The sequence below is a fragment of the Phacochoerus africanus genome, chromosome 2 (assembly GCF_016906955.1).
Source record: "Phacochoerus africanus isolate WHEZ1 chromosome 2, ROS_Pafr_v1, whole genome shotgun sequence".
Lineage (NCBI taxonomy): Eukaryota > Metazoa > Chordata > Mammalia > Artiodactyla > Suidae > Phacochoerus > Phacochoerus africanus.
Window position 1 is genome coordinate 9,332,506 of NC_062545.1, and position 15,293 is coordinate 9,347,798.

The window sequence follows — 15,293 nt, forward strand, 5'->3', positions numbered from 1 at the left end:
TCTCCCGTTTAAAATGGGGCAAAGCAACTTGTGATGGAACACGATGGAGGATGATGTGAGAAAAAGAATGTGTGTGTGTGTGTGTGTGTGTGTGTGTGTGTGTGACTGGGTCACTGCTGTACCGTAGCAGACTGACAGAACACTGTCATCCAACTATGGTGGAAAAAATAAAAATCACTTAAAATTAAAAAAAAAAAAAGAAAGGCAAAGCAGGGAAGAATTTTGCATCGTGTCTTCTGTGCTGGGATTCAAACCCATGTCCTACCTCAGCGTGAAGGTGAGGGAGGCGCAGCTGCCCTTGACTTTGATTACAGATTGCCCAAGGCTCCGTGAACACTGGCTCAACTGAAAATGTCAACCTCCGGCTTCTAACAGAGCATTTTAAAGAGACCACCTTTGGAAAAGGTATGAAGGTTAGCAGGCAAGAGGAAATAGCGTCAACATCCTTCATCCTCGCCAGGAAAAATAACCAAGGGCACAGTCAAAAATTTGCTCCTAGGATCACTGATTGACAGGCAGCAAGATCCTTAAAACCTGCTTGAAGCCCTGTATCAGATGTGCCTCCTTAGAAGGTCTAGGGGCTGTGGGGAAGATGAGAGAGGTCCCTTTTAGGAGAAACCATTCTGCCCTCTGCAAATAGCAAGGCAGCATTCTCAACAAATCTCAGCGAATCCAAGATGCAGACCGGATGCGGAACCACGGGTAGAAGCTGATCTCGAGGGGTAGAAGCTGATCTCGAGAGGGAGAAAGTCCTTTGCTGTGCAGATGTGATGTCTGCTGTGCAGACCAGATACCATCACGAGTTTATATAGTGCAAATGCTAAAATACAATTATTCTCAGGGCAGCTGCAAAGGGAGAGCTGCAGTTCAGGGGCAGATGAAGGCAGTTAAACCATGTCATAGCCACAGACTCTCCTCTGACGTCTTATCACGCATTGCTGATGCCACAAATTTGAGGATTAATTATGTTTCACCTACAGGTCAACTGGAGATGATTTTGTGGGATTTTTTGTTTGTTTGTTTTTGTTCAGTTTTCTTTTTAGGGCTGCACCTGTGACATACAGAGGTTCCCAGTCTAGGGGTTGAATGGGAGCTGCAGCCACCAGCCTACCCTACAGCCACAGCAACACCAGATCCGAGCCACATTCACAACTTACTCTGCAGCTTGCAGCAATGCTGGATTCTTTTTTTTTTTTTTTTTTTTTTTTTTTTTTTTGCCATTTCTTGGGCCGCTCCTGTGGCATATGGAGGTTCCCAGGCTAGGGGTCCAATCGGAGCTGTAGCCACCGGCCTACGCCAGAGCCACAGCAACTCGGGATCCGAGCCACGCCTGTAACCTACACCACAGCTCACGGCAACGCCGGATCCTTAACCCACTGAGCAAGGCCAGGGATCGAACCCACAACCTCAAGGTTCCTAGTCGGATTCATTAACCACTGAGCCACGACGGGAACTCCGCAATGCTGGATTCTTAACCCACCGATGGAGGCCAGGGATCAAACCTGAATCCTCATGGATCCCAGTCAAGTTTTTACCCCGCTGAGCCACAACAGGAACTCCGAGGAGATGGCTTTGTACTTAAGGCTTAGAATGAAAGTGACCTGTACCCCCACCCCATGGGTGCTTGGAGCCCTAGCATCCCTTTCAGCTTTTTGAAGAACTCATAGGATGAGGGCTGTAATTAGTACGCTTCCCCTGGTCACCTCCAGCCCTGAAATCCTGATTTCACACCATCAGTTCAGTTGATGATGACACCTCTCTGCACCCAACTAGTGCCTCACTGCCCTCCTGGCCGTGGTTTTGGCAACTTCATTTTCCAAAATGCCATCGACCAAGGTTGTGTGTGTAGCTGACTTTTGCTGACAGTTTGAGGCCGTGGAGAGGTTTACATCACGGCACCTGGAGCTAAATCTGAAGTCAAATGGGAATTCAATCTAACACTGAAAACCAATAAATGCGATTACAGCAAAAAACAAAACAAAACAAAACAGAAACAACCCACTGAAACCCGGACGCCCCAGGGCTGGGGTTCTGTCGGGCCGCCTCTCCCCCACCGCGCGCCCTCTCGCCTGCCCTCGGCCCCTCCGGACCTCGCCCCGCTCAGCCCGCTTCTTTCCGCTGTACCGAGTTTCTCCCGCCCTCACGCAGGCTCTCTTATTTTCACTGCCTCTTCCAGACCAAGAGTTGGAGGCTCAGGTTCCAGCTCGAGGAAACTATGAAGGGAGTTCTGAAAACAGAGGCCATGGTTTTCCTGAGTAAGCACCCGCGTGTTATATGACGGGAAATAACGTTTTCTTGGGTACGTGTACGATCCCTGGTGACAGCCACCTTATGATGGTTCTGAATTCTATTTAACTCCTATGTTGTTATTCTTTGCAGCAGGAATGCATTTTTTGTTCTTATTAGAGTGAATATTTTTAAATGCCATGTAGTCCTACTACTGACACCAGAGGAAGCTGGAAATGTTTTTTTTTTTTTTTTTTTCAGCATAAGGGAAAATACCTTTCCACTACACCCCTATGTTATATTAAAGGTATTTTAGTTAAATGGTGAGGGAGGGCCAGGAATAGGCCCTGTTCCCATAACCCAGACCAGAAAACCTCATGAGCCACTGGACACTGAGCAGAATGCTCAGCAGGGGTTGGCTGGGTAGAGCAGGGAATAATGAGCCATCGATTAAATACGACCCTTGTCCACCTAACGAGTCTTAAAAGCAAGACAGAAAGCATCAAACTCTTTCCGAGTAACTTAACTAGTCTAAGATCAAATTCAAGAATATTCATGGGATTACAAAAATGTCCAGGAGTCAACAAAGTAGAAGTTATAATGTCTGGTATCCACGAAATTACCAGGTGTGCAAAGAAGCATAAATATGCTATTCATAATGAGGAGAAAAATCAAAATCAACCCGGAATTGGTGCAGATGTTAGGATCAGCAGACAGGGATGTTAAAACAGTTATAATACCTGTATTCCGTGTGTTCAAAAAATTAAGGAGAGACATGGAATGTTATAAGAAGGCTTCTAGATATGAAAGCTATGCTGTCTGAGATGAAAAATACGCTGGATGGGATTAACAACCAGAGTAAAGGGTCCAGGAAAAAGACTAGTAAACTTCAAGATGGCAGTGGAAACGGTACAAAGGAAAATACACAGAAAAAGAAATAATTTAAAAATTGACAGACCACCAGGGAGCTGTGCAGCAATTTCAATCAGCTTAGTCTGAAGCCATCGGAGTCCATGATGGGAAGGAGAGAAAGGACAGGATAATTATTTTAAGAAATAATGGTTGAGGAGCTCCTATCATGGCTCAGTGGTTAACCAACACAACTAGTATCCATGAGGACGTGGGTTCGATTCCTGGCCTCACTCAGTGGGTCACGAATCTGGTGTTGCTGTGAGCTGTGGTGTAGGTCGCAGACATGGCTTTGATCCAGCGTTGCTATGGCTGTGGTATAGGCCAGCAGCTGCAGCTCCGATTAGACCCCTAGCCTGGGAACATCCATATGCCGCAGGTGTGGCCCTAAAAAGACAAAAAAAAAAAAAAAAGGAAGAAAAAAAAAAGGAAGAAAAAAGAAATAATGGTTGAAAACTTTCCAACTTTGTTGAAAACTATCAATCCGTAGATCCCAGAATTTCAGCAGAACTTAAGCACAAACAAAATGAAGAAAACAAGGAGTTCCTGTCGTGGCGCAGTGGTTAACGAATCCGACTAGGAACCATGAGGTTGCGGGTTCGGTCCCTGCCCTTGCTCAGTGGGTTAATGATCTGGCGTTGCCAGGAGCTGTGGTGTAGGTTGCAGACGTGGCTCGGATCCAGTGTTGCTGTGGCTCTGGCGTAGGCTGGTGGCTGCAGCTCCGATTCAACCCCTAGCCTGGGAACCTCCATATGCCACGGGAGCAGCCCAAGAAATAGCAAAAAAAGAAAAAAAAAAGAAAAGGGTTTAAAAAAAAAAATGAAGAAGACACGTTGTAATCAAACTGCTTTCAAAGTCTGTAATAGGAGTTCCTGTCATAGTGCAGCAGAAATGAACCCAACTAGGAACCACGAGGTTGTGGGTTTGATCCCCGGCCTCTCTCAGTGTGTTAAGGATCTGGTGTTGCTGTGAGTTGTGGTATAGACACTGCTCGGATCCTGCGTGGCTCTGGCGTAGGCCAGTAGCTACAGCTCCTATTCTAACCCCTAGCCTGGGAACCTCCGTACGCTGCAGGTTTGGCCCTAAAAAGCAAAAAAAACCAAAACAAAACAAAAAAACAACCTACCTATAGTAAAGAGGAAATCTTACAAGCAGCCGGAGTGGAAAGACACACTGTGTACAGAGAAACGAGAGGCAGATAAAAGCAGACGCCTTGTCAGAAGCAGCGGGAGTGAGGAGTCAGTGGCGCAGCATCTGAAGCGTTGAAGGAAAATAACCTGTCAACCAGGAATCCCGGACGCAGTGACATAGCTTTCAAAAATGAAGGCAAAACAAAGACTTTTCCAAAGATACAGAAGCCGAAAGAACTCATCGCCAGCAGATCTGCACGGTGTCAAAGGACATCCTCTAGACAGACAGAAAATACCAGAGGGAGAGAGGAACCCACACGAGAATAAAGGCGTGGGTTCTGTGAACAGAAACCATGCGATGGAACACAGGGTGGCTTGTCTCTGCTCCATACACGTCTGCAACCCCGCGTGGAAAACTCGAGTGCCTGGGGGCTGGGGTCTTCTAGACACTTCTTCACTCCCGTCTTACACCCGCACTGCCATGACAGTGTGTTGGCTCGGCTGCAGCTGTGGGCTGGAGCACCTGCACATGGATTTTTTGGTTTTTAGGGCTGCACCCCTGGCATATGGAAGTTCCCGGGCTAGGGGCCGAATTGGAGCTGCAGCTATTGGCCTACACCACAGCCACAGCAACACGAGATCTGAGCAGTGTCTGTGGTCTACCCCACAGCTTACGGCAATGCCAGATCCTTAACCCACAGAGGGAGGCCAGGGATCGAACCCACATCCTCATGGATGCTATGTCAGGTTCTTAAGCCGTTGAGCCACAGTGGGAACTCCCTGCACGTGGCTTTTCCCGTTCATTCTCACAGCCTGGCGGCTGGGGTTCCTAGAGGGAACATCGCTGAGAGCAAGCATTCTAAGAGAACAGAGGGGAGGCTGCATAGCCTCTGGTCCAACCTTGGAAGTCACACAGTAATGTTTCTGACATACTCTATTGGGTGCAATCATCCAAAGCCCACTCAGATTCAAGGCACACAGACCCCACCACTAATGGGAAGAGTGCCGACAACATGCGAGGCTATGTTCTATTCCTGCCACCTCCCCCAAACCCAATGTCTTCAAATGACAACTGTTTCACTCAGGATTCTGCTGGGCAGTTTGTGTGGTTGGAGCTGGGCTTGGCAGACATGGGCTGGACTCACCTGTGCACCTCTGCTATGTTGGCAGGTTGAATGGGGGTGGGCTGGTTTCTGGTGGCCTCGTTAGTGGGATGACCGGGGCTGGTCTCTAGCAGGCTCCCCCAGCTTCAGGGTGCCAAGGCAGCACAAGCGCCAGCCCCGGGGGGAAAGCCCTTTTCAAGGTTCTGCGTGCTTTTTATTGATATCGTCCCATTGGTCAAAGGAAGGCACGTGACCCAGGCCAGAGTCGATGTGGGCGGGTCTGCCGAGGAAGCAGGTGCCGGAAGAAGAACTTGTGGCCATTTTTGCAACCTACCACAATGACCCTCATTTTACAGATAAGAAAATAGTAACAGGTGAAACAACTTGCCCAGCATGGCGCAGCTAGTAAATAAAGGGAGAGGATTTAACTCAGGCCATCTGGCTCCAGAGCCTGTGGTTATGACGATTATGCTGAACAAGAGGGTGGGTACAGGTGAAACTTGAGGAATGTCAACTTGGGCCATTTAGGAGAGGAGCTGTGGGATGACCTGGAACCCTGAATTTTGGGGAAATGTATCAAAGATGCTCATCTCTTACTGAGTCCACGTGTGTGTGCTTGGGTCACTGGCTGCATAGAATCAACCTGTTTCCAGCATCAGGAAATCTATCGACAGTGGTCAGTGGTACCATTTATAGGTGGAAAAGACTAAAAAAAGACACAAATGAGAATTTTGGTCTTACCACGGAAAAGCAATACCATCAGGGTGATAGAGGAGAACCAATGACCATTTCTGCTATTACCACGACCACTTTTCCGGCAAACACATATGAAGCATGTCCTGCGGGCAAGGTGCCATGAATGATAAACAGACGGCTCTTGTCTTTACGAAACTTACTGCCGGGTAAGATCAGACGCACAGCAATGATGACACTCCACAATACAGGGTCATTAACTGAACGTTTTGATTATAACAAGCTCTGATCAAATGTGCTTCAACTTCCTTTGCCTCGTGTCACATGATTATCCAGTTGCTACTTAAAAATTCAAGGCAATACTGTTGAGAATTGCTGGGACTGTAACGAGTATGGCACCTATGACCAGCTGAAGATGGTGAGCATACTAAACGCGTCACCCACTGGGCTCTGATCAGCGGGTGGGAACCTGGACCCTGTCCCTGAGAGGGGATGGCCAGCAGTCACTCTCTGACGCAGTTTGAACCCCCTGAAGGCTACAGATGTCCTTGCTATTCGCTGGATTGTTTTTTGCTGTTTTTTGCTTTTTAGGGCTGCACCTGTGGAGGTTTCCGGGCTAGGGGTCTAATCAGAGCTACAGCAGCAACGCAGGATCTGAGCCACATCTGTGACCTACACCACAGCTCATGGCAATGCCAGATCCTTAACCCACTGAGCGAGGCCAGGGATCGAACCCGCAACCTGAACCACAGGCAGGAACTCCCTGGATTGTTATTAGAAGTCTCTTTTCTCCTTCCACTTTGACTCCTTGGGCTCAGTTTACAGAGGGTACTCAGATGTTTTGTATCAAATATTCATTCAAACCAAAACAGAAAAGCCTGCCAGGCTTCCAACAATCTTGGGGAGGCTGGTTTTCTGGTGCCTGAAGGGCAGATCTAGCACAGGAGGGGCACATTCAGAGTCCGAGGAAATTCAGTGACAAGCAATGGAGTTTGCTGCAGAGCAGACTGAAGTTCACGGGGAGAGTTCAGCTCTCCCAGGGATTTTTTTTTTTTTTCAATGTGATTCTCAACTACTGTTTTAAGAGAATGTGGCTTCATAAGATTAAGGAAACTTTTAATACTAGGAAAAAAGAATTTTTTATCATTTATGCCCTGTCTACTTTAAAAAGGGTTTTTGAGGTAGCTTAAAATATTGAAGCATGTGTAAAGTAGGGCAGTGAAAGTGGAGATAAGCAGAAGCTCAGAAGCCAGAGGCTAAGGGTGATGTGGATAAATTTAGTGCTCATTCTAGAAGTTACTAATTCAGGACATAAAGGTGGTCAGGACAGATTGTGCAGTTCATGAAGCCTGATTAGAGAAAACCTTCTAGAGAGATGAATATCTTCCAGGCACTGAATTTTACGCGGATTTTTTTTTTGGACGCGGGGGGTGGGGGTGAATCTTCATCTGCGAGGCACTGGAGAAGAGCCTGCATAGCATCTTTGCAGTGATTTAGTCAAAGGTATAAAAACTTTAAAAAGAACAGACTAAGAAAAGTTGACCAAGCCTTGGTTCTCACTTGCGGGATGACCAGAGCCTGGTCTCACTCGGCTTGTATTCATTCTTCCCTGCCAATCTCACAGGGTCACTCGGTGCAAAAAGAAAGCCTTTGCTAAAATTGCTGCAGGAGAGCAAAAAAAAAAAAAAAAAAAAAAAAAAAGAGCGGCAGGAGAAGCTGACGGTATTGGTTAAGAGAACAAAGGGAGAAAAGCGAATTTGCAACAAAAGTAATTATAGAGGCTGTGAAGCCCTGCAGGACTTAAAAGCCTTTCGTCTAGAGCACTTACAGGGGTCTCTCTACTCAGGACTCCTGGTTAGGGGGCTCATGGGCTGACAGAGACAACAAAAGAAACGGTTCTACCTTCACTTATGCCAGCCCAGAAAAGGTTAATACCTGGAGAAATAGGTTTGACCTTTGGATAACTCTGCAAGTAGGAGGAAAAAACCGCTCCTTGGCAGCTTAGGTTAAAGGAAGAAGACGTCACTTTGCCTCTTGAGCTCTAGCCTCAGCTCAGATCGGGGTTATCAGGGATTTCCGCCAGCGCCCCGCTCCTCGCAGGGGAGCCTTTGCAGCTGCGTGCTGGCAGGTGCAGCTTCCTGGGAGAGAAGCTGCAAAGCTCAGCGCCCAGAGTCACGGACGTCGTCGGGAGAGCTGGTCTGTCCTCCCGGAGAACTTGGAGAGGCTCCGGTGAACGGCGCAGGGACCCCCTTCAACTCTGCAGTGGGTCGCCCCGGATTTCTGCCCCCACCGCCGGTCTTTGCCAGCCTAGGACTTGGTAATTCAGTCCACACAGGTGTTTCGAGTGTCGCTCTGTGGCCAGGCATCGTGCCAGGGCCTCGCCCCACCAACAGCAGGAAGAGACCCATCCCCGCACACGTGACCGCACCAAGCGGCCGAGAGAGGGGCGGGAAGACAAGAACCGGGTCTAGCCGGTTCCAGAACAAAGGACCTGAGCGGGCCGGGGTCCAGGCAGAGGCTGGGGGTTGACGGGCAGACGGGTCTGGGGGTGAGGTGCTGAGCAAGGGGGTCTCGCAGGTAAATCCAGGGAGGTGGGGGGAGGGCACCCCGGCAGAGGGTTTGCAAAGCCCAGGGGAGGAGGTACAGGGACCCCACCAGGCCCTGAGGCTTCGCCCAGGAGCAGCGGGACACGGCTGAGGTGCTGGGAGCAGCGGCGGGAATGAGCAGATCTGGGGTCGAAAAGGTCACGTCGGTCAAAGTTTGGAGAACAAATCAGAGAAGAGCCCACGTCAGGCTCTTGTGTTCCTGTGAACAACTGCTTTTACTTCCTCAGGCCGAGCTGATTTCTGCGGAGGCGGCTCTGGCTTCTGTCAGTTGAGTGACGCTGCGTTGGGGTTTGCCTGGAGCAGCCCCGTTTAGACCTTTGGTCCTGGTGTGGGGATTCACAGAGGGGCTGAGTGCGGACAGTGGAGTGTATGTTCACTCCCGCTGACGTGTTTTTCGTTACTGTTCCCGAACGCCACCCAGCCTGCCTTGCCTTGTGCCGGGCGATCTCTGGCTCTGCCTCTGAGAGTGGCCAGAGGGCAGCTCAGGGCTGGCTGGTGACCTGGCTCCATGGTGTCTTACAATCCATGTGTCTCCCTCTGCTCCCCAGAGGGTCCGTGCCATCCAGAGCCTGGCTTCTCTCCTGGTGCCGACACTGCCTCAGTGGTCCCAGAGTCCCGTCCCCACGACGCATCATCCAGAGAGACAGCCCCTTCCAGAGAATCTCTGCTCGTCTCAAACTGCCCTGATGCCACAACTGTCTGAATGTCGCTCTCAGCGCTGGAACACACAACTGTGGGGCATGAGACAGAAGCAGCCCATTCTCTGTCTTGGTCTGTTCAGGGCCCTCCTGATTGGGGGTCCACCCTCCAAAGTGCATGGGTGCGTGAGGGAGATGAAGCTTTTGAGTGAAAATCTGCATTCCCTTCAGCAAAAGGGAGGCTGGCTTCCAGATGCAAGCAGGAAGGTGTCTACACGGACGGGAGGACTCTCCGTGGAGTGTGGGGGAGCCGGTTTGGAGGTTCTAACATTACCCTGGACAGAAGGCCGGTCCCTCTCTTTCCGGGAAGGTTGTCCTCTTGGACTGGAGGCTCAGCTACACAAGGCAAGCACAGGGAACAGCGGGGGCAGAAGGGGACATCAGCCGACCCAACCTCGGCGACCAACATGGTGACAGAGGTGGTGGCCCGATTGCCAAAAAAAAAAAAAAAAATCCACTGAAGCATTTTGGAAGGGGAGAGCTCTTTGTCTTTAAAGGACAACAACAACAACAACAACAAAAAACAATTGGAGTTCCTGTCGTGGTGCAGTGGTTAACAAATCCGACTAGGAACCATGGGGTTTCGGGTTCGGTCCCTGCCCTTGCTCAGTGGGTTAAGGATCCGGCGTTGCCGTGAGCTGTGGTGTAGGTTGCAGACGCGGCTCGGATCCCGCGTTGCTGTGGCTCTGGCGTAGGCCGGTGGCTACAGCTCCAATTCAACCCCTAGCCTGGGAACCTCCATATGCCGCGGGAGCGGCCCAAGAAATAGCAACAACAACAATAACAACAACAACAACAACAAAAAAAAAGACAACAAAATTCCTCATGACTATCTCATTAGAAAACCTTCGTGACCAGACACACTCAAGAATATGCAAGAAGGTCCAAGAACCTTCTAGAAGCCTTAGGTACCAGGTTCATTTCGGAAGCTGAAATTCACTTCTGCTTTTTTCTTTCTATTATTTGGGCATCACTGAGCTCCCAACATGCTGTACACTTTATCCCTAATAGACTCTTCTAGGCCGAGTTACGGTCTCTCAGTCCCAGGAGACACTGGTACTGGGTCAGGAAAAGACAAACCTGAATCAGCATCTAAATGTGTTCACTTCTGACTTGGAATCCTTGGCTTAATTCCAAAAGAAAGTGTAAGTGCTTCAGGATTGACCATTCGTTTGTATTTTCTGACTTCTGGCTCCTGCCCATGAACACAATAGTGTACCTTGTATTTTTAGGAAAGAATCAGACAGTTATACCCCGGGCTTGGAAAAAGGTGAAGGCGATGCTTTTTTCTTGATCCTGGAGCCACTTCTGGAAATCTTAGCATCTTCTGTGCCCACCTGAAATGAAAGGCAGAGGAGAGGTCAACAGGGCGGGGGGGGGGGGGGGGGGTGTCGCTGCTCTCCTGCCAAAAGGCAGATGATTTTCTTGGGTCAAGGGAGCCCAACCTGAGCCCTGAGCCTTCTTGCTGTAGTCCCAGGAGCAGGAAGCTGCGGGATGTGCCCTGGGGGCAGGGTCTGAGTGGGCCAAGCCAGAGGAGCTGGGGGCCAGGAGGCCCTGCAGGACCTCAGAGGAAGCAGTGCCACCCAGCGGCCCGGGGGAGTTAGGCACCTCTGCCGCCTTCCCCTTCACAGCACCTTGCTGGGAGAGAAGCAGGTGAGGGCAGGCGGGAGGGAGGGTGAGCGCCCGCACTGCCTGTCCTCGCCAAAGCTCTGGGGCCAGGGTCTCGTCGTTGCTGGTAAAAAGGAGGTACAGATGTGAAATAGAAGTGGATCTACACGGGCTGAACAAGAGTTACAGTGGTTGTTTTTTTGTTTTTTTTGTTTTTTTTGGCTATAGCTGGAAGTTCCCAGGCTAGGGACTGAATCTGAGATGCAGCTGCAACCTATGCCATAGCTGTGGCAATGCCGGATCTCCAAGAGATATGTTTTGTTTTCTTTGTTTTCCTTTTTAGGGCCTCACCTGTGGTACATGGATGTTCCCAGGCTAGGTGTCGAATCGGAGCTGCAGCTGCCGGCCTACACCACAGCCACAGCAACGCTGGATCCTTAACCCACTGATTGAGGCCAGGGATTCAACCTGCATCCTCATGGATACTAGTGGGGTTTGTAACCCACCGAGCCACAACGGGAACTCTAAGAGTTGTGTTTTTTTTTGTTTTTTGTTTTTTTTTAAATAGCCATATGTCATCAGAGAAATAGGGAATCAGAAGAAGATCATTAAAGGACTGGAAATGCATGAGAAAAATAGAGCACTTTCATATTTGTTTGGTGTTCAATACTAAGTGAAGCTTGTTCAATGGGACAGTTAGCGACACACGCCTGGTGAGTGATGAGGATTTGAGTTCAAAGAGGCCCATGACAAACTCAAGAGGCATATCTATGGCTCAGGCATATGGCTCCAACCTTAAGCAGACCGGCTCAGCCTCAGTTAGGTGCATGTGGCCTGCTGTTTCAACAAAACACGTATGGAGCAGCTCCTGTGCTCAGGGCTTTGTGTCGAGGGTTAGAGAGGCATGGGGGAGGGGGGGTCATTGCAAACCTGCTGCCTTCTGGATGTTCCAGTCTAGGGAGTGGAGGGCAGTAAACAGAATGACAGGGGGATGGAGCAACTACCAGGTCTTCCAGGGGGACGCGGGAGGTGTGGAGGGGGAGAGAAGGGGTTTCTCCCTCCCCAGGCTGGTGGGGAGAGAAGGGCAGGGTGTGCACTGGACTTGACAAAGGCCTGGCCTGCACAACACCAACTGCTTTTGCCAAATAAGCAGGAATAAGACAGAGCACCTCCTCTGGCCCCTGTTCAATCCTAGCAGATCTCTTCTTGTGAACTCAAGAAAGTGTGGGTTCGTGGCTGGACCACCCCTAAAGCCCTCCTGTATTATGAACCCAATTCCACAGCTGTGATTACTGTTCACTCAGTAATACGCAGAGACGGGCCATGGAGTGCTGGGCAAGAGTCACAAAGTCACAAAGACACTGAATTGGCTCTGTGTTGGTGTTGTTTCCCCTCCTTCTGAAAAGAGGGAGTAATGGAAGCGTGGCACACATCCCTTACTGGCAAAACGAGACAAAGTCCTAAAATGGGCTGCAGCATGCCACCAATTTCACATGCAAAGCTGCTCCTTCTAAATGCTGAAAAGCTATAAATCAAGAAGCCTAATGGATTTCATCCTGTTCTATTCGGTATCTTGTAGGGCATTGAATTTAGAATGTAATGCATGGGGGTGGGGGGGACCCCTCCAGCAAAGCGCACAAGCCTGAACATTTTTGAAGCACAAGCTCTCCTTCCTCCGTGTTGTAAGGACCTCTGGTCTGCTGGCTGGCCTCTCCATCAGGGACATGGAGCTCACCTCCGAGGGACGCGGCCTGGCATTCCAGCGACAGGACCTCAGGCAATAACATCGTCTTTGAGCCAGAGTTTTCTCAACCGTCTGATGGAGGGACCTACAAAGGGCAACTATGATTACAGATGGGAAAAGGCTGCAAAGGACTTAAGATGGCTCTTGCCTGAAAACATGGCAGTCGACTTGATGGTGGTTTTTCAGCGGCCACCCCCTGCTCCCTTACCCTCGGCTTCCTCCCCTCTGGCTGAGGGGTCAGCAGAGCTGCCTCATCCTTACCTTACCTCTTCTCCTTTCTCTCAGTGGGGCAAAAACCACGAAGGAATGTCCCTGCTTCATTAAATAGCAAAACACATGAGACTTCCTGTCTCTGGAAGAGGTGTTCCCACGGGGCGGGGATCCACCCAGCTCTGGTTTCAGTTAAGCTCTGGGCAGGGGGGGGGGGGTTCCCAGCACTCCAGTCTCCTTTTTCTGGCACGGTTGCCCACGCCCTCCGCCAGGCGGCAGGGCTCTTTGCCAGGCTGAAACAGCGGGGGTCCACCCTTGCTGCCCGCGCCCAGGTTCTCCCTGCAGGGCCTGAGCCAGGTCAGCCGGGATCCAGGACCTGCCAGTTTGGTCATGAGGGTTGTCAGACTCACTGTTTGGGAAACTTGGCTCTGGAAAACAAAGCTGTGTTGCAAGATTTCTTCATTCCTTGGTTGCACACCATCAACTAACTCATAAATTTAATGTAATTGGAGTTTTTCTCACAGATGAGTCACATGGCAAGACCACAAAAGAGTTAATCAAAACCAGCAGGATGCTTGTTTTTTCAGACTTTATCTTCTTCTTCTTTTTTTTTTTTTTTTTCTGTTAATGGGTCATTTAATCCCATAATCTTGACAAAAGAGAATAACAAAACCAGATACAGATAGAGGGTTTTTTTGTTTTTTTTTTTTGTTTTTTTTGTTTGTTTTGTTTGTTTTGTTTTTAATGGCAATTGTACCAAGGGGCTTAGAAGGAAGCTTAATTCAGGGAAGCATTCTTTTATTTTTTTTTGTCTTTTTAGAGCCGCACCTGTGGCATATGGAGGTTCCCAGGCTAGGGGTCCAATCGGAGCTACAGCTGCCAGCCTACACCACAGCCACAGCAACGTAGGATCTGAGCCGTGTCTGTGACCTACACCGCAGCTCATGGCAACGCCGGATCCTTAACCTGCTGAGTGAGGCCAGGGATCGAACCTGCAATCTCATGGTTCCTCATCGGATTTGTTAACACTGAGCCATGACGGGATCTCCCAGAGAAGCATTCTTGACTCAGACATTGGGCAGAAGAAAACGTAAACATTTCTTCTGCCACAGTTCCTTCAGTCTGGGCAAGGCTTGTTTGTTTCAGTGGAAACCTCCACCCAGCTGGGATGCAAGCACCTGTTCCCTTTACCTCCGAATGCACAGTGGAGAACCATGGAGGAGTGGCAGGTTTGACCAGACATTTCAAGTTCATGACGTACGCGTTATTCCTATGCTTTGCTCATGCCAGACACTGGGGATGGCACACCTCTCTCTTTCTGGTGCAGCCTCAGAATCCTTCTCAACCCAGTACTCAGGATAGTCACCAAGAATCCTTCAGTGTAGACATCAGCGATGAGTTTTAGTCACCCTCCTGAAGGTCAGGCCATCGTATGAGCCTGGGTTGATGAGATGCTATCGGCTACCCCGGGAGAGAGAATGACCGGTTCTCTCCTAAAACCTAAGTCATCCGCTGCTCTTCACACGGCAGTGGACCCAAAAACCATTTCAGAGAAAGGAGTTCACAAAGTCATGCATTCTCGATTAGTTAGGCCACCATCGTTCCGAAGACAATACAGGTCAGAGCAAAACCCATTCAGGTAGGAAGCAGGCATCTGCTGTCATTGGGGATGATGGTTGTTTCGGGCTCTACTGGGGGACACCTCTGTCCTCCGGCACCGTTTTTAGACTGAGGATGATCTGGTGGAGCCCTGGGCAGCAGAACTTCTCTTCCAGGCCTGAGCTTTCACTAGCCGTCGGAGGGTGAAGGGAGGGGTGAGTGGGCGGACCTGGGGATGAGAGACAGGGGGAGCGGGCTCAGCAGGTATTCAGTGCAGCAGCTAAGGGTGATGAGAATGGGCCTAGTCCCAAGAGCCCGCCCGACCAGCCCCCGGCCCTGACACTGCACTTCCCGCCGTGGGAGCAGATCGCCCAGACCTGACTGCGCTTCTCTTAGGGGCAGACCACCCCTGCGGGAGGGTCTCTTCTGGCCACCACAAGCGCCTGCTCAGTAACAGGCTCTGACATCAGGGGATCTAGGATTCCCCCTGGCTTCCCATTCAGCAGGGACCTGGGTTTCGCTGTACTTCCAGGAGCCTATTTCCTAAGATTAACATGATAATTCACTGAAAAGAATGCATAGAAAATGCCTATCATGATGAGTCAACACAAAGGATATGAGACTGTCTTCCAGGGATAATCTGATCCTGAGGAGCTGGCAGGTGGTGCTTTTATTGGTCAAGGGATTCTTTGGTTCAAATGTTCTGGGTCTTTCCAGCTACAGTCCAGTGGTCCCTAAGCTCATATTCCCCGACTGTAGGGCATCAC

General features: G+C 49.9%; 1 long non-coding RNA gene across 2 annotated transcripts; it reads right to left on the minus strand.

Annotated features, from left to right (window-relative positions):
* Positions 1 to 10,161: 10,161 nt before the first annotated feature.
* Positions 10,162 to 13,307, minus strand: LOC125120977 (uncharacterized). 2 transcript variants are annotated; one of them, XR_007133363.1, is made up of 3 exons: positions 12,979 to 13,307; positions 12,709 to 12,802; positions 10,162 to 10,702 (listed from the first exon to the last, which is right to left on the minus strand). It is a non-coding gene; the product is annotated as an uncharacterized LOC125120977 (long non-coding RNA). The 2 variants fall into 2 exon arrangements; XR_007133364.1 differs by having other exon boundaries at positions 12,984 to 13,306.
* Between the last annotated feature and the right edge of the window lie 1,986 nt (positions 13,308 to 15,293).